This window comes from Stegostoma tigrinum, chromosome 10 (assembly GCF_030684315.1).
Source record: "Stegostoma tigrinum isolate sSteTig4 chromosome 10, sSteTig4.hap1, whole genome shotgun sequence".
Lineage (NCBI taxonomy): Eukaryota > Metazoa > Chordata > Chondrichthyes > Orectolobiformes > Stegostomatidae > Stegostoma > Stegostoma tigrinum.
Genome location: NC_081363.1, coordinates 92,835,994 through 92,851,378, shown reverse-complemented (window position 1 = coordinate 92,851,378; position 15,385 = coordinate 92,835,994). Strand labels below are relative to the sequence as shown.

At 42.9% G+C, this 15,385-nt stretch overlaps 1 non-coding gene across 1 annotated transcript; it reads left to right on the top strand.

Annotated features, from left to right (window-relative positions):
• The first annotated feature begins 10,761 nt into the window (after window positions 1-10,761).
• trnar-ucu (transfer RNA arginine (anticodon UCU)) lies at window positions 10,762-10,853 on the top strand. The gene is given in 2 exon segments: window positions 10,762-10,798; window positions 10,818-10,853. It is a non-coding gene; the product is annotated as a tRNA-Arg (tRNA).
• The last annotated feature ends 4,532 nt before the right edge of the window (window positions 10,854-15,385 follow it).

Genomic DNA, 15,385 nt, shown 5'->3' with positions numbered 1-15,385 from the left:
CTGCACTGAGTGTGCGAAGGGATTCACTCGGACATCTGATACTCGGTGAACACCAGCTATTCACACTGGGGAGAAACATTTTACTTGCTCCATGTTTGGGAAGGGATACACTCGGCCCTCCAATTACAGCGTACATGGGCTTATTCTCACTGATGAGAGACCATTTAAATGCTCTGACTAGGAAAAGATCTTTAGAATAAGCAATGATTGGATGAAACACCAGCAAATCCCATTCTGGGGAGATCCATCATAATTCAGTAAAGTGACCAATGGGAAGAGCTGGAGGACCGGACGCACTCTGGACCTCCAGCCAATCAGAGCCCGCCCTGTTGTCTCAACACAAATATGGGACAATCAACTTCTGAAGCTGCTCAGAGCTGCCAAGCAACGCTGTTGCCCCTCTCTCTCTGAATGAAGGTTGAGCTTCACTCAGGCTTAAACTTTTTCCGGTCGCTGATATCGTCGAGAAAACAATTTATCCTGTTGTCATGCTTTTGAATTCCGGTATGAAATTATAGACTGGCAGCAGCTGAAAGGAAAGGTGGTGAACCCTGGGAGAGAGCAGAACCTTTTCAGACAAGGAGTGACGAACAATTCGATTTGATCGTTTTTGAACTAATAACATAAATTATAATCTAATAATAAGAAACATAATAATATTTTTGCAGGATGTTAGAAAAGGAAGATTTTCAGACAGAAATCTTGAGACAATCATCTTGCAAAGATTCAATGGAGTCAATGAGATAAGCCAGGCTTGAATATCATTGGCTTGAATCTATAGATCAAAAAATGTCTATTTGTTTTAAAATATTTGAAATAACAGTTTGTCTGCAAAAAGTACTGATGCATATACACCCAAGTGAGAGTCTTCCAGTGAACTGATATACCTTCACTTAATCTCACAGCTGAAAGAAACATCACATCATTCACAGTAGGAGCTTACAGAGACACAAGACCACCTATAAGATGGAGAAATGATGAAAATGTGAGGACTGTCAGAAAGGATTCCATTCCTTGTTGTTGCTGGAGTTTCATCAATGCAGTCACACGAGGCAGAGACCATTCACCTGCTCTGAACGTGAGAAGGGATTCTTTGATTTCTGTGCTGCCACTGGTGAGAGGCCATTCACCTGCTCTGAATTTGAAAAAAAAACATGGGATGACAGCATCACTGGCTGGGCAGCATTTCTTGCCCTATCTCCAAATGCCCAGAGGACAGTTCAAACTCAACCACATTGCTGCAGGTCTGGAGACACATGTGGTGTACATCAGTTAAGGATCGCAGTTTCCTTCCCGAAAGGACATTAGTGAACCAGATGAGTTTTTCCAGCAGTCGACAATGGATTTACAGTCATCATTAGATTCTTAGTTCCAGATATTTGTTGAATTCAAACTCCACCGTCTGCATCCATACAGGGAAGAGACCATTCAAATACTCCAAGTGTAGGAAGCGGTTCAGAGATTCATCTGGCCTACAGGTACACCAGCGAGGTCATACTGGGGAGAAGACATTCATATTTTCTGAGTGAGGGGAAGGATTAATTCAGTCATCCAGTCTGTCCATGTATAAGAAAGTTCACAAATGATCATAAGAGTTGGATCTGCTTTTAATCAACATTATATCTGCTGCTAGACAGCACATTTCAAAAAGAAAGCATCTACTGTCTAGAAAAACAAGTGAAGCAGTTACATGGGACAGTTATCACCTGCGTGCTCTTCTCCATACTGCACACCATTCTCATTAACAGGATGTTGGAAAGGGAAGATTTGCAGACAGAAATCTCAAAATGACCAACACATGAAGATCTAATGGAGTCACTGAAATAACTGGGAATTGAATATCATAGTCTTCCATACTGGCTGTTAACTCTCTCTCAATGATACAAAATCCAGGAACTTCACCCAAACAACATGGTGGGTGACCCTACACCTCAAAGACTGCAGTCCCAGAAAACACCATCTTCTCAAGACGGACAACTGGGATGGGTAATAAGTGCCGACCCACACATTGATACCGTAATCCATGAAATGATTTGAAAATGAGGGAAAATCACATCCAAGACTGAACCATAATAACAAAGTGCAAAGCTGGATGAACACAGCAGGCCAAGCAGCATCTTGAGAGCAGAAAAGCTGATGTTTTGGGCCTAGACCCTTCAGAAGAAATAACAGCTCATCCAGCTGTACTGCTTCTTATCTCGGATTCTCCAGCTTCTGCAGTTCCCGTTATCTCTCTCCGAGACTGAGCCATGTTCATTCGGACAGTGAGTAAAGTGGGAGTGTCAGAGTGTTTCCTTCTGCTGGGCTGGCCGCTCTCACCGCTTTGCTTCCAGTGAGGCTGAAGTTGTTTGAGCCTGAGACCACACATTCCCAAGGAAATGATCCCCAAAAGCCAATGAAGTAAATTTATTTTGTCCTCGATAGGAAACAATATTTCTCTCACCACTCCAATTAGATCAGAAGTAAATAAGTTTGTCTTTGTTCCTTTGATTCTCGAGCCCAAGCAACTCAATTAGTGTCCATCAATATTTATGCTCCATATTCTCCCCTTTCATCTCCCCCAACAGCAGATCCTTCTATTCCTTCCTCCCTTCAACCAACTTCTAAAATACTTTCCTCTGTTCACCTCCATCTCATGCTCTGGGAGTGAATTGCACATTCTGACCTCTCGCAGGGTAAAGAGGTTTCCCATGAATTCACTATAGGGTTTTTAAAGCCCTTCATCATTTTAAAGGCTTCGGTCAGATCATCCTATAGTCTTCTCTTTTCGAGAGACGAGATCCCCAGACTTGCCTGAGGGTGACATGTTTTCAGTTCTGATAATGTATTTTTGAACTGGTGTGACATAATTCCGGAGTCTCTATTTCCTTTGATCGAATGACAATGACAAACGTTGACACTGCTCCCAGTGGAGTCAAACTTTCATTTCAAACAATTGAAATATAATTTTGCTCCTTTCAATTCTACCTCTGTAGAAAGGAGCCCAAATATTTACTGTGCCTTTGCAGAAAGATATTAAGTTCCTGGAGAATTTTGAGACAGGAATTGCAGGAATATCATCAGGGATTCAATGCTTCAGTTGGTTTGAACTACTGGAGCAACTGATCCTGTTCTCTTTTGCTCTTAGATTCATTGTGGGAGAACAGAGAGAGAGAGAGAGAGAGAGAGAGAGAGAGAGAGAGAGCATTCAGCCCTCTAAGGTCATGCTGGCTCTGTTTAGAACAAATGTTCATCATTGTTCAATCTCAACAAACCTGCAAGTTTATATGCATCACAGAACCTCCAATTTTAAATAGAAAGTTACGAATATACTGTTCAGGATGATAAACGAACGGGAATAATTAATTTCAGGTGTAGTTTAGTAGAGCCTTGCAATCTAGAGTACACCGATGTTGCAGTTAGAAAAAAAGGAATGTTGAGCTGATTTGAATAAGTTGATATCTTTCCATGGCAATACCTATATTTTGTTTTTGATTTAGTTTTGTTTCAGGAAACCACATTTGATAAACTGGTCACTACCTGACAGAGCAGCACCACATGGGAAGACGTTGAGACAGATATCCATTTTGAAGAATGCACCTGAATGTTAATATGTGTTATGATGTTGGAATATCAGTGGAAGAACAGATATGTTTGACATGAAAGAAATGGCCTGTAAATTCACGGTGAACCCACAACCTAGCGTTGCTAATGACTCATACGCAAATAAAATAGTTTATTATCCATCGCTATCCACCCTGGAGAGGAGGGTGCCAGCTCTTGTCCAAGTACTGTCGATAGATCCAACATGCCATCAAGGGACACCTTCAAGAATTTGACCAAGCGACACAGAAGAAACATGATATATTCCCAGATCAAAGTCAGAATTCACACAACACCAGGTTCAAATCCAACAGGTTTATTTGAAATTATAACCTCCATTAGGATAAGCACTACATTATTACTTTGGTGCACATTATAAGTAAGTTATAAACTCAGGTGCAGTATTCGGAAAGCTTGTGCTTTCAAATAAACTTGTTGGCCTATAGCCTGGTGTGGTGTGATTCCTGACTTTGTCCGCTCCAGTCCAACACTGGCACCTCCACATTTGAGGATTTTGCACAGTTTGTTGACGCCCATTTCCGTGGCTCAACAGATCAGCATCAGGATGTAAATTGGAAAAGATCCTGGCTCGAGACCACGTGCTTCAGTTGCTTTGATCAAGCAAATAAGGCTCCATGTCTTTCCATTTAACCCAAGCAAAATCCATGACAAGTTTGAATTCAAAACACATCCATCAAAGATTCTCTCTTCCCCTGCTCCACACAGAGTGAGACAGAGACAAGCGGCAGGAGTTGACCCCTCTCTCCAATTTCCCACTGCGAGCAGAAAGAGGCCACTGCAGCTTCAATCAGCAGCTTCCTGTCCATCCCTGGGACACAATTTACAGAAACTTATTCCACATGAACGGTTCTTCTCGTGTGAAAGGGGTGAAAAAGCTTTTGTTCAATTTGACAAGGCCTGCAATAGATTCTCCCTGTTTTTAGAACAGTTATAAGCAAACCTTAATCATTAAATTAGAAACAGCAATATTTCGTGATGAGAACAGCAATATAAAAAAAATGAACTCCGCTCAAGTCTATGGAAAAATAAGAAAAAACACACCTTGTTTAAATAATGAGGGAGCAGGGATGTGAGGCGAATGTAATAACTGCTACACTGCAGAAACACAGTGGGCTCGCTGACATTATTCTTTACACTGTCTTACACCATTATACACAATCTATTCAGGCATCTATTACACTGCAGTTTCTAATGCTTGAGACCATCTCTCAGTGGACACCTATTCCTGCAGTGTTGAATCTATCATTTGGTGATTCGCTGAGTAGCTGTGAGTTCATTTCTTTCTGGGGCCTGTGAGAATTTTCACTACCTGCTGCATTCAACATCCAAAGGAACTCTTTAAATATTGTTTGAAATTATTTCTGATGCAACAGCATTGATACCAACATGTCATTTCCTCCACCAGCTAGAAATGCATTTGAAACATCACATTCCTGTTTGTCCTTCTGGCTATTTGAGAAAGGTATTTTGCAAGCAGCTGATGTGAGGAATGTTCCACTTTGGCAGGAAGAATGAGGTGGAGCAATATAAACTTTATAATAATGAGGAAACATTGGGGCAGTAATACGGACAGGGGATCGGCCGAATGATTCCTTTCTTTGCTGTAAACAGAGTCTGATTTTGAAGTCTGAAATTGAACAACATAAGCCAGGTGGGAGAAATCCTTGCTTTCTGGGGGTTGATCACTCCTGACGCCGCTGTCACTTTTGGCGGAATATGTCTCTTTGCTTCCACTTGAAGGTGAAAATGACGTTCAGTTTCCCGAGGAACTGAATCTCAAACTTCAGTCCCATTTATTGTAACTTTCGAGATTAATAAGTCACAGGGAAAATATGGATCAGATGAACCCTTAAAGCATCAGTCCATACAAGGCTACAGGCCAAGTGCTGGAAACTGGGATTGATCGGCCTATAAAACCTCACTGATATTATCATTTTGGAAGAGAGTAACATTCAAAAGCTGCGTTATTAAGAAACAATGCATGTGCTTCTGCCGTCATTCCTGGTGGTCGGGTGGTTAGCGTTTGGCACTTTCACCTCGGCAGCCTGGGTATGATACCTGGTATGAAATCAGGATTTTTTTTTACGGACAGGGGAAATAGCAGAGGTAAAGGAGTTCGGATGGGAATCCTTTCAATATCTCAGAATAATTAATGTGCCCAAGAAGGTGAACTTCAGTGTCCAAGCCTCTTAAAGATGGGAATGGTGCCTGAACTGTCTCTGTTCGGTCAGACAGTTCACTCGTCATACTCCTTAGATTCCACTTCCCAAAGATATTCTAAAGTTTCTTGAAGCTGAGACTGGGCAATTTGTTTTGTTTCCTTACCATTCCTGATGTCTGCAATGACTGGGTCAGTGGGTTTGGGAAACTAAAATCTACTCATGAGAAACCTGTGGGACAATATCAACTTCCCTTTCTCTGATGAGCCTGGGGCATGGGTAACACTCACTGATCAGAGACAGAAAGTGTTCTGGTTCTTGCAGAAATTCAAATGTCACCTGATTTTCAGAGCAGTGAGAAAGCGTAGTCAGGAAGTGAAATAAATTGCAACCACTGGGGTCCAGCAAGGTCGGAGTCAAACCTACAATCTTCTGAGCAATAATCAGGCACGTTGTCCCCCGCAACACTGGCACCCGCCATACACTGCCCTTACACGCTACAGTTCTAGTTTTCACACGGACACAAGTAGCGACAGGAGGCATGGTGACTCACTGGTTAGCACTACAGCCTCACAGTGCCAGGCACCCGGGTTTGATTCCAGCCCAAGGTAACTGTCTGTGTTGAGTTTGCATATTCTCCCTGTGTCTGTGTTGGTTTCCTCCCACAGTCTAAAGATGTGTAAGTTAGGTGAATCGGCCATGCTAAATTGCCCGTAGTGTTCTGGGTGTGTGGGTTATAGGGTGATAGGTCTGTGTAGGGTGCTCCAAGGGGCTGTGTGGGCTTGTTGGGCCGAATGGCTGTTTCCACATTGTAGGGAATCTAATCTAACATTCATAATGTGGAGAGCCAGTAAAGATGATCACTATCACTGCTTCAGATTAATAGCACTGACTTTGTGATGCAGCAATTTCATAGCTTTACCCCCGGGAAAAGAAAAGGGTTCTTTCATATTATTCACTTTGCTGCCAATTGGCAGAATCCAAGAAATAAAGAAAAAAAATTAGATTTATCTCATTACACCGTTTCTCATTGCATTCAACTTTTGTTGGAATTCATTGAATTGATTTGCTGCTGAGAAGAACAGAGGCTGGAAAATATGAAAACCACATAGACTATTTGATGGAGTTCTTCGGCGGGATCAATAAGCATGAAACAGATGCAAGATCAGTTCAAATGTGGTCAAATCTTCAAGGCATGAGATACAATCAGGACTTGCATCTCCGAGAGATGAAATACTTCCTGATTATTAGCGTATAATTTTATTTTCCAATTGATAAAAATAAAGTTCTGTTCCCTTTAAAATGCTTCACGGAGAATCGTTTAGCACATATTTCAAAGTCGTAAGAATTTTTATCATCGATGCTACTCAACTACACATGCTCACGAAATTTATTTCCACCTAAATTTCCTTTATGCTATTTTTAAATCCTGCTGTGTAATTTCACAATTTATAATGCTTCTGATCAAATAATGTCACATCTTCTAAAAGCACGAGCATTTTTATAAGTAGCTTAATCAACCATTCACATCTGAAGTTATTCAAGTTCAAATTGATTCCCCACAACACCAACCCCCTAAACTCGCCATCGCCACCATCTCTCCCACCCAGGCCCGGCCGCAGACTTTCTTCCCTTGTTAAATTAACGCTTGTATGTTTGCTCATATGTCTTTCAAAATGTTCTGGAATCACTGGCTAACTTTGTTTCTGGAATATTGTTGCGGATTTACATAATGCTCTGACGGGAAGAAATTCTGCTCCAATTTGTCCTTTCTTATTTACCGACACTTGTGAATGTCTTCCCTCTCTGGCTTCGATTCAGTTGAAAGGGGGAATTTTCCACTTGTTTAGATACTGAACCTCAAGTCTTTGGCAAATCACCATTAGTTCACTTCCTATGTTTCCCTGAGTCAGTGAGAGCATTTCTGACTTACCCAACTTCTCGTGAATACAATCCTACAACTTTTCCAGCACCCCGATAAAACTCATATGTGTCCTTTCTAATGACATTCTATCGCAGTAGACCCCATCTGCATCTTTTTTTTCCAATCCAAAAAGGTTTTTGCACAATGCTCCAAGCGAGGCTGAACTATAGATGTTACAGAAGTTCTATGATCTCAATCACCTCACTGTGGGGCTACATTTACTTCCAGTGCTGACTGGGTTAGGACAGTGAATACATTCGCCAAAGTCAATCGTGGATCTGAGATCTAAAATTTACAAAACAAAACTACCCGACTTATTGTGTATCATCTCTCCTTATTTGTGTCCCCTTTTTACATCACTTCGTGCTTCCCTGTCTTGAATTCTACCTAATTATTCATTTATTAATTAAGACATTTCCCTCAACTCATTATTCTTAACTCTATGGAGGACTCTATAGTCATATGCTCATGGACACAGACATCTCGTCCCTGGGGTGAATCGAATGGGCATTCCGAATGTGGCCTCGAAGACAAGTCTTTCCTTTTCCAGCTTAGGGAGATCATTACTGCAATGAACTGCATTTGTATATTCATTACACCGAAGGAAATTGCTGTAATACTTTGACATTGAGCGTTTACAATCTGATTCCAGCAAAGTTTGACCTAAAAGCTGTATTTCTCAGTGTCATTTTCCTGTGCATGGTAGCCTGTATGGTATCGTGTACAATGACATGCAAATTTGTCTGAATGCACCATTCCAAATATTTCAAACAATGGTGGTTCGTGTGTACCAAACTGATAGAATGCAGTAGTTTAGCTACACCTGGCCACTGTAAAGATGTGGTGGCTTGTGGAAAGGCTCTGGAAGTTATGAGTTTAATTCCTGCGTCTAATTAGCATTGGTTGTCAATTGCTGAATCAATGTGTGTGCCATTGCCAACTGTTCGATTTTAAAACCAAATCATTCCATTACTGCCCCATTTAAAGCAGTCCTCTCCCTTTAGGTCACGGCAGAGCAACAAACTTTGGTGATTCTAATGATGGTGTAAATTTTCTCAGCCAGATTGACGAATGTAGTTTGAATAGTGAGTTGATGAGGCATTATTGCGGCAATTCATGAGAACAATTCTTTCCAGAAGCAACGAGACAGTAGGGTATCTGCTAATATGCAATGGCACAGGATTTATTGATGACGTCATGGTGAAACCACCCGTCAGGAGAAGTTAGCACAGTGTGACTGAGTTTTATATTTAGTTTGAGGAAGGGAAGGTTAGTTCCAAGATGCGCACTGTAAACCAAAGTGAGGAAAACGGTAACAGTACGAAGTTAGGACCTACTGAAGTCGAGCGGACAATTAGGTTTAAGAGTGGGTCAGTAGACTTGTAATGGCAAACATTTAAGGAGGTATTTCAGAATACTCTAAAATGCGACATTACAGTCAGAAAGACTTGAAGGAAATGAAGCACCATCCATGTATCAGGAAGGAATTTAAAGATAAGATGTACTTGAAATAAAAAAAGTGTTGAATTCCCCAAAAATATTCATATTCAGACATTTGCACATAGGCCACATTTTTTTAGGGAAGCATGTCTTATGTGTTAGCTTTTCCTTGGCACTGTCCGTTCTTAAGAAGCGTTGCTGGACTCTGTTTTCATGATGGCGCTGACACCATATGACTCTTTGTGACATTCTTGTAGCAGATCTAACTCTAACATGTGTTATTATCAATATACATTTTTAAACTTAAATCTAAATCTGTAAAAAAATAGTTGTAATGTTGCTTTAAATATGGCGGATTTAAGGATGCTGTGGCCATCCGGACCTGAGAACTGACAATGTCTGAGCCACAGACCCAGTACAGCAAATAATGCTGATCTTGCAAACTGTGTTTCACTAACCACACGCACTGTGCAATGTGACCTTTATGCCTCTGCCCAAGACTTTTCACAACCGCTCATCTGTATATCCTTGCCCTACAATCATCTGCTTGTCCTGCTCATAAACTAAGCTTTTCACTGTACTCTGGCACAAGTGACAAACAATTATATCCACAGATGATGCCAGTTGTGCTGAATTGTCCAGAAATTTCTTCTTTTATTCAAAGAACACGTTCCATTTTGATCCTGAGACTGCAGCGTGAGTGTAATTGTCCCAGAGGGCATCCAGAGCCAGTCCTTCAAAGGGGAGGTGATGGTCTAGCGGTATTATGGTTCGACTATTAATCCAGAGGCCTAGATAATATGCTCAGCACCTGGGCTCGAATACTGCTGTAACGGATGGTGGAACTTCAAGCTACTTTATTCAAAACAGCTGATGCCGACCATGAATCGATTATCAGGAGAAACCTGATGTAGTTCGCTCATGCCTTTTAGGGAAGGACACTGCCATTCTTACCTAGCCTGGCCTATGGGTGGATGCAGGCCACCGGGAACTGGGATGGACCTGGCCAGCAATAACCTCATCCTGTTAATGTTTTTTGTTTAAAGACCAGGATATTGTCTTGTCTCGAGCACTTCCTCAGTGAAGATAGATGAGTGAGGCTAGAGCTGTTGTGTTTTTCTGAGAGCAGAGAAAGCCTAGTGGAGAAACTGATTCACGTGTTCAAAAATATGAAGAGGTTATAAGCGGAAGATTGGAATAAACTTTATCTTGTTGAAAAGGATGAGTAACCATTGACATAGATTAAAAACAAGGCACAGAAGAGTTAGAGGAGATTTTAGGCACATGTGTTCTCCCCCAGAGAGTTGTGTGTATCTGGAATTCACTGTCAAAGACAGTGTTCAGAACATGTGGTTAAGCTAAGAATGATCAGAACATTTTAAGAGTGTTTAGGTGATCAGTTGAAGTGCCAGATCACACATGGATAGGAGCCAGGTTTTGGAAAATGGGATACAAAAACAGAAGTTGCTGGAAAAAATCAACAGATGTAGCAGCATCAGTGAAGAAAATGCAAAGTTAACATTTTGGGTCTGTTGACCTTGCTTCAAAGACCCGAATAAAAACGGATGCCTGAAGAAAGACACAAAAATAATGCACAAGAGTCAAACTTCTGTACTGCAAAAACGGAACGCGTGGGGCTCTGTGATGCAATGGAGAGCACGTTGGACTTCTATATCAACATTAACAGTACTATTCAAAGTTTGTGGGTTCGAGTCCCACCAGAGTCAAGTTTTAAGGAATATTGCCCATGCCCTATTGCTGACCAGAGGAAATTCGTCAGATTTTCAGGGCAGGCTTTCTGGGAATAATACCGTTTGAAAGACAATCAGCCCAGAATCTGTTGCTCACCTGAAAAAAAATGCAAGTTCGTGGTGAAGTTCAACTGGTTTGTAACAGCAACGTCACCTTCCACAGTTGTCAAGTTATTTTCGAATTTTTTTGATGGTGGAAATCGATTAATTTCTGATTCCCAATGGTCCACAAGGTTATGTGGACGGTTGGGGAAAAAAATCATTGAAATGTTCTATCGAATGGTGAGGCGTGTTCACATTTTCAGCAGAAAAGAGTACTAAATAATAACGTGGTGAGGACAATGTGAATCAACAGCACTGAATATCAATTCATAAACTTCACCACGCCCCTCTCACAGCTGGAATCTTCCAGCGTCAGATCAGGCTGTGGAAGATTAAAAAAAAACATTTTCAGTGCGTTTCTATATTGAATAAATTAGTGACATTGTGCAATTTGGGATTTTGGAATTGTCCACTCTGTGCAAAAATGTGGATCAGTAATATTTGTCCGGAAGAGAGGTGGTCCCAAGACTGACACCTGAGGACAGTGCTGTGCACCCTCCTTGAATCTGGGAAACAATTCCTCACGGACTATGTTACACCACTGCTCCCCTGGAGCTTTTTATTCCATCGGCTGCAAACACTCTGAGAAGTTAATTCAACAGATGTTGTCACTGAGTAATTTCTTTACGTGTGTTCAGCTCATGCAAGCAGAGTGTCACAGTGGGAACCCGATGGGCCCATCACCTATGGCTCACGTCATGTTCTGGAAACAGTCATCTGCTGTTTCTCACTTCCTAAACACCAGGGGGAAGTAACTGCTACTTTGCACAATTTGCTCAACTGTTTTCACAGAAAGGTTAAACTGACTCACTGTTTCCTGCTATCTGCAACTCAATGAATCTCTGAAATTAATTTTATTATCACAGGGGCCAAGGTTGTAAATGATGAAAAATACAACAGTGGAGACAGGGCGCTCTCACACATCTCTTTTCTCTCCAGGAGCTGTCAGTGTGATGGCCTAAAGCGCCTTCTCCCGTTCTCAGTCACTCTGGGATGGGTGCAGAGCAACCTCTATTCTCTGAGCTGTGAAGAAGATGGTGAGCTTTATACACATAGGTGCAGTGTGCATGAGGGACCGAGCTCGCTGTAGTAATACTCCACACTGAGTTGGACAGCAGTGACCTCCCTGTGACATCTGAAAGGCCACAAGCACTTTTCCCCTAAATTGAGACCAATTATCCTTCTTCAAGCAGCTCTGCATTTTCTGACTATCTTAGATGCAATTATTTGGACAAGGTTCCTAACAGAATGTTAATTCCTTTGCATGTGCAATCTCTTTTTTGCACAGCCTCTCTCACATTCCATACCACTCACTTCCACCACACTCTCCCCCGGCCCACAAGACTGTGTTTGACAGGAAGCAGAAGAGAGCATTCATGCTGTTCTCCCCTAGCACTGCCTACCAGTGGAAGATTTTTTTTCTCCAGACACCAATGGAGAGGGCTTCGTCTGGAGGGAAGGGAGCAAACAGAGTCACTTAGGAGCAGCGGGTCAGAATGGGAAGAGGCTGTTATTGACACTTAATGCGGCTTTCACTCTTCAAAGCAACGGTAATGAACACAGTTTACAAGAAAACTCACGTGATTTAGTGTTAATGGCTCTGCGCTGTTCCTGGTTCTTTGCTTAAGGGGCACGGTTCCTGTTTCAAGTGGGATGCATAAATGGGGAAGTATAGTATGGTGGCTCAGTGGTTAGCACTACAGCTTCACAGCGCCACGGACCTGAGTTCAATTTCAGCCGAAGGCAACTGCCTGTGTGGAGTTTGCATATTCTGCCTATGTCTGCATCAGTTACTTCCAGGTACTCCAGTTCCCTCCCACAGTTCAAAATGTGCAGTCTGGGTGGATGGGCCATGCTAAATTGCCTGTAGAGGTCAGGCATGTGTGGGTTGTAGGGGATGGTTCTGGGTGGGATGCTTCAAGGAGCAGTGTGGACTTGTTGAGCCTCGGGGCCTGTTTCCACGCTGTAGAGAATCTAATCTAAACAGGGGCACCTCTCAAGTTCAAATCACAGGCATTCAGAATCACACTAATTCTTCACCCATGAGGGCAGGTTTCAATGAATTTGAGGGTGCGATGCCTCAGTCTCTTTACAGCATAGAAATTGCATGTGGAGAAGCAGGATGCAAGCTTTAAAGAAGGTCTGCCCATTGATCAATGGACGTCATCACTGGTGGTGAAAAGTCCAATGTAAACATAACTCTCTTTATCATTTCTGAAGGGCCCAGACCCAAAACTTTAGCTTTCCTGCTCCCCTGACGCTGCTTGGCCTGCTGTGTTCATCCAGTCCTAAAACCTGTTATCTCAGATTCTCCAGAATCGACAGTTCCGACTATCTCTGTCTCTTTATCTTCTATGTTCTAAAATTCTAGTTCCCTAGAAAGTGTTTCTTGCAATCTGCTTCATCCAAACTCTTGCGCCATCTCCATTTAAACTTCTTTGCTTTAAACAGAACAATCCCAGCCTCTAGAATCTCTGCACAAAAATGAATTCCCTCTTCCCGTGTCATGAGGAAGCCGGAGGATCACGACAAGATTTAAGGGGTAAAAATCAGTTGGTTGTTGGAAACATGGAAAGGTAGGAAAAAATAAGTACCCAGTATCCAGCTCCATGAATCTTTCAATATTTTTGTGATCCAAGTGGAAGAAAACAATTCAATCCACCATCTGAGATACCCAGTTCCGTTCAACGGACAAACATCACTGGGCTGGGTTCACGGAGACAGAATGAGAGGAACATGCTCTACACACAGCGATAATAGAAACTGTAGATGCTAGAGAATCCAAGATAACAAAGTGGGGAGCTGGATGAACACAATAGGCCAAGCAGCATCTAAGGAGCAGGATGCTGCGTGGCCTGCTGTGATCATCCAGCTCTACACCTTGTTATCTATGTTCTTGAAACTGTTTGCAGCTTCGAATTCGTAGAACATGGGTGTATTTTGCTTTGAGCAAGTCTCAGCTGGTTTTTCGCTGAGTAAGCAAGCGTGCAGCTGGCTTGCTGGCCTTGGGGCATGATCCTCCCTGAGGTTACAATTACGGCATTGACGTGCGAGAGGTCCCTGGTTCAACCTCCCATCAAGACCGGATTTCTCCTTACCCTTTTGCTACATTGCCCGAGGAGCTTTTCTTCAAAGCAGCTTCGTTGAAAGATGTCGGATTGCCAGCAGTGTAGATGGGCAGAAGTACCATTGCAGTGAACACAGCAAAAGGAATCACCTGTTCAAAGTGAGAACAAGTGTTTCAGGTTGTTCGCCCATGCAATCCGATTCTCAATGAATCCTCCAGCTGCATTATCGGTCAGTCCTGGGCATGGTACTTCGGGAAGCCGGGATTTGAAGTGATGAGAGACAGTACTGAACAGATTCATGTGAATGGTACCGTGTATGTGGAACGTCAGCAATAATGTTAAGTTGGAAAGTTGGGAAAGCTGACCTTATATAGTAGAAAACTGAAAGATGGTCTGTTTGAAGCTTTGAACAGAGAAGTTTCAGGTCTGTTAATCACTGTCTGAAAGAACCCAAGGTGCAGATTCTGTTGATATGAAGGGGAATTCGATGCCTGTTAAAATTGATAATGTGCACAGTTACAAGGAGAAGCTAAAAGATAACATTAAAAGAGACAATAAAATGTGAGGCTGGATGAACACAGGAGGCCCAGCAGCATCTCAGGAGCACACAAGCTGACGTTTCGGGCCTAGACCCTTCAGCAGAGAGGGGGATGGTGTGAGGGTTCTGGAATTAAAAGGGAGAGAGGAGGAGGCGGACCGAAGATGGAAAGAAAAGAGGATAGGTGGAGAGGAGAGTATCGGTGCGGAGGTAGGGAGGGGATAGGTAAGTACAGGGAAGATGGACAGGTCAAGGAGGTGGGATGAGGTTATTAGGTAGGAGATGGAGGTGCGGCTTGGGGTGGGAGGAAGGGATGGGTGAGAGGAAGAACAGGTTAGGAAGGCAGAGACAGGAATAAGATCACCCTCCTGCACAAATTCCATCCCCTATTCCCAATTCCTCCGCTTCCATCGCATCTGCTCCCACGATGAGCCATTCCACTCCCGCACATCCCAGATGTCGAAGCTCTTCAAGGACTGCAACTTTCCCTCCACAGTGGTCGAGAACGGCCTTGACAACGTCTCCCGCATTTTCTGCAACACATCCCTCACACCCCACCCCCGCCACGACCGCCCAAAGAGGATCCCCCTCGTTCTCACATATCATCACACTAACCTCCGGATACAACACATCATCTTCCGACACTTCCGCCATCTACAATCCGACCCCACCACCCAAGACATTTTTCCATCCCCATCCTTGTCTGCTTTCTGGAGAGACCACTCTCTCCGTGACTCCCTTGTTCGCTCCACACTGCCCTCCAACCCCACCACACTCGGCACCTTCCCCTGCAACCACAG